Source organism: Monodon monoceros, unplaced genomic scaffold, assembly GCF_005190385.1.
Source record: "Monodon monoceros isolate NGI ecotype Baffin Bay Population unplaced genomic scaffold, NGI_Narwhal_1 Super_Scaffold_10, whole genome shotgun sequence".
In the NCBI taxonomy this organism is placed as follows: domain Eukaryota; kingdom Metazoa; phylum Chordata; class Mammalia; order Artiodactyla; family Monodontidae; genus Monodon; species Monodon monoceros.
This window is the reverse complement of record NW_021703766.1, coordinates 45847777-45852223: the sequence shown is the minus strand read 5'-3', so window position 1 is coordinate 45852223 and position 4447 is coordinate 45847777.

The window sequence follows — 4447 nt, the reverse complement described above, 5'->3', positions numbered from 1 at the left end:
TTACATCCCCGTGACTTATTTATTTTATAACTGGAAATTTCTACCTCTTAATCTGTCTCACCATCCCCCCACCCACCTTCGCCTCTGGCAACACCTGTTTGTTCTCTGTATCTGTGAGTCTGTTTCTGTTTTGTTTGTTCGTTGGTTCTGTTCTTCAGATTCCACATACAAGTGAAATCATACGGTGTTTATCTTTCTATGTCTGACTTATTTCACTTAGCATAATACCCTTTGGGTCAATCCATGTTGCTGCAAATGGCAAGATATCATTCTTTTTATGGCTAATATTCCATTGTATATGTATAAGACATCTTTATACATTCATCCACTAATAGACACTTAGTTTGCTTCCATATCTTAGCTATTGTAAATAATGCAGCAATTAACATAGGAATGTGTATATCTTTTCCAGTTAATTCTTTTGTTTTCTTTGGAAAAATACCCAGGAGTGGAATTTGTGGATCCTATGGTAGTTCTATTTTTAATTTTTTGAGGAAACTCCATACTGTTTTCCAAAGTGGTTACAGCAATTTATATTCTGACCAACAGTATATGAGAGGGTTCCCTTTTCTCCACACCTTTGCCAAAACTTGTAATTTGTTGTATTTTTGACAATAGCCATTCTGACAGATATGAGGTGATATCTCATTGTGGTTTTGATATGGATTTCCCTAATAATTCGTGATGCTGAACATCTTTTTATGTGCCTGTTGGCCATCTGTATATCTTCTTTGGACAAATGTCTATTTAGGTCTTCTGCCTATTTTTTAATTTATTTTTTTAAATTAAACTATGTGAGCTGTCTGTATATTTTGGATGTTAACCCCTTATTGGATACATTGTTTGTAAATATTTACTCCCAGTCCATAGGATGTCTTCTCATTTTGTTTATGGTCTTCTTTGTTGTGCAAAAGCTTTTAAGTTTAATTAGGTCCCATTCGTTAATTTTTTTTTTATTTCCATTACTCGGAGACAGAGCCAAAAAAACATTGCTGCAATTTATGTCAAAGAGTGTTCTGCCTATGTTTTCCTCTAGGAATTTTATAGTATCCAGTCTTACATTTAAGTCTTTAATCCATTTTCCATTTATTTTTGTCTATGGTGTGAGAAAGTAGTACAGTTTCATTCTTTTACATGTAGCTATCCAGTTTTCTCAGCACCACTTATTGAAGAGACTGTCTTTTCTCTATTATATCCTTGCCTCCTTTGTCATAGATTAATTGGCCATAAGTGCATGTCTTTATTTCTGGGCTTTCTATCCTGTTACATTGATCTATGTGTCTGTTTTTGTGTTGGTACAATACTATTTTGATTACTGTGGCTTTGTAGTATAGTTTGAAATCAGGGATCATGATACCTCCAGCTCCATTCTTCTTTCCCAAATTGTGTTAGCTATTTGGGATCATTTGTATTTCCATACAGGTTTTGCAACTTTTTGGTCTAGTTCTGTGGAAAATGTCATTGGTGTTTTGGTAAGGATTGCACTGCATCTAGATTGCCTTGGATAGTATGGTCATTTTTAAATTATTGATTCTTCCAATCCTAGAACATGGTATATCTTTCCATCTCTGTCATCTTCAATTTCTTTCATCAGCATCTTACAGTTTTCAGAGTACAGGTCTTTTGCCTCCTTAGGTAGGTTTATTTCTAGGTATTTTATTCTTTTGATGCCATTGTAAAAGGAATATTTTTCTTACCTTTCTGTAAGCTCATTACTAGTGTATAGAAATGGAACAGATTTCTATATATTAATTTTGTATTCTACCACTTTACTGGATTTACTTATTAGTTCTAATATTTTTTGGTGGCATCTTTAGAATTTTTTTATATATAATATGTCATCTGCAAACAGTGACAGTTTTACTTCCTCCTTTCCAATTTGGCTTTCTTTCTTTTTCTCATCTGATTGCTCTGGCTAGGACTTCCAGTACTATGTTGAATAAAAGCAGTGAGAGTGGGCATCCTTGTCTTGTTCCTGACCTTAAAGGAGATGCTTTCAGCTTTTCACCATTGAGTATGATGTTACCTGTGAGACTGTCTCTATGACCTTTATTATGTTGATACATTCCTTCCTTTCCCAGTTTGTTGAGACTTGTTTTCATAAATGGATGCTGATTTTTTGTTTGTTTGTTTGTTTGCAGTACGCGGGCCTCTCACTGTTGTGGCCTCTCCCATTGCGGAGCACAGGCTCCGGACGCGCAGGCTCAGCGGCCATGGCTCACGGGCCCAGCCGCTCCGCGGCATGTGGGATCTTCCCGGACCGGGGCACGAACCCATGTCCCCTGCATCAGCAGGCGGACTCTCAACCACTGCACCACCAGGGAAGCCCCTGGATGCTGATTTTGTCAAAAGTTTTCTTGCATCTATTGAGATGATCGTATGATTTTTATTCTTCAATTTGTTAATGTGGTGTATAACACTGACTGATTTGGATATTGAACCATCCTTGTATCCCTTGGATAAATCCCACTTGACCATGGTATATGATGCTTTCAGTATATTGTTGAATCTAATTTTCTAATATTTTGTTGAGGATTTTTGTATCTATGTTCATCGGTGATATTGGTTTGTAATGTTCTTTTTTTGTAGTGTCTTTGTCTGGTTTTGGTATCAAGGTGATGCTAGCCTTGTAGAATAGTTTGGAAGCATTCCTTCCTCTTCAATTGTTGGGAATAGTTTGAGAATGATAGGTGTTAACTCTTCTTTAAATGTTTGGTAGAAGTCAGCTGTGAAGATGTCTGGTCCTGAACTTTTGTTTGTTGGGAGTTTTTATTTTATTATTACTGATTCAATTTCATTACTGGTATTCAGTCTGTCATATTTTTATTTCTTCCTGATTCATTCTTGGGAGGTTGGACATTTCTAGGGATTTAACTATTTCTTTTAAGTTTTCCATTCTATTGGTGTATAATTGTTTGTAGTAATCTCTTGTGATCCTTTGTATTTTTGTGGTGTCTGTTGTAACTTCTCTTTCATTTGTGATTTTATATGAGTCCTCTTTTTTTCTTGATGAATCTGGCTAAAGGTTTATCAATTTTGTTTACATTTTCCAAGAACCAGCTCCTAGTTTCACTGATCTTTTCTATTTTTTTGTCTCTATTTCTGCCCCAATCTTTATTATTTCTTTCCTTCTATTAACTTTGTTTTGTTTGTTCTTTTTCTAGTTCCTTTAAGTGTAAGGTTAGATTGTTTGAGAGTTTTGTTTTCTGAGGTAGGTTTGTATTGCTATAAACTTTCCTCTTAGAAAAGGGAACCCTCCTACACTGTTGGTGGGAATGTAAATTGGTGCAGCCTCTATGGAAAACACTATGAATGTTCCTTAAAAAACTAAAAGTAGAGTTGTCATATGATCCAGCAATCCCACTCCTGGGCTTAGATCCAGAGAAAACTATAATTTGAAAAGATACATGCACCCCTATGTTCATAGCAGCACTATTTACAATAGCCAAGATAGGGAAGCAACCTAAATGTCCATCAAGAGATGAATGGATAAAGAAGATGTGGTATATAAACACAATGGAATACTACTCAGCCATAAAAAAGAATGAACTAATGCCATTTGCAGCAATATGGATGGACCTAGATATTATCATGCTAAGTGCAGTAAGTCAGAAAGAGAAAGACAAATACCATATGATCTCACTTATAGGTAGAATATAAAATATGAGACAAATGAACTTGTTTATGAAACAGAAATAGACTCAGACATACAAAACAAACTTATGGTTACCAAAGTGGGGGAGGAATAAGTTAGGAGTTTGGGATTAGCAGATACAAACTACTATATATAAAATAGATAAACAATGAGGTCCTACTCTATGGCACAGGGAACTATATTCAATATCTTATAATAAACCATAATGGAAAAGAATATGAAAAAGAATATATGCACATGTATAGCTGAATCACTTTGCTGTACCCCAGTAACTAACAGCATTATAAAGCAACTATACTTCAATTAAAAAAACAAAGTTTTGTTTTAGAATTGCTTTTGGTGTGTCCCGCAGATTTTGGATTTTTGTGTTTCCATTTTTGTCTCCAGGTATTTTTTGATTTCCTGTTTGATTTCTTCAGTGATTCATTGGTTGTTTAGTAGTATATTGTTTAGCCCTGTGTTTATGGGGTTTTTGGGGGGGGTTTTTTGCAGTTTTTTCCCCTGTAGTTGATTTCCTGTATCATACTGTTGTGGTCAGAAAAGATGTTTAATATGTTTTAAGTTTTCTTAAATTTATTGGGACATTAATATAGCCTAGCATATGATCTATCCTGGAGTATGTTTCACGTACTCTTGAAAAGAATGTGATTTCTGCTTCCTGGACCTGGGTGTCTGTTTCCTTTCCCAGGTTAGTTAAGATTTCAGCTATTATTTCTTCAAATACATTATATGCCCCTTTCTCTCTCTCTTTTCTCCTTCTGGGGCCCCAAACGTTAGGCTTGATGTTGTCCC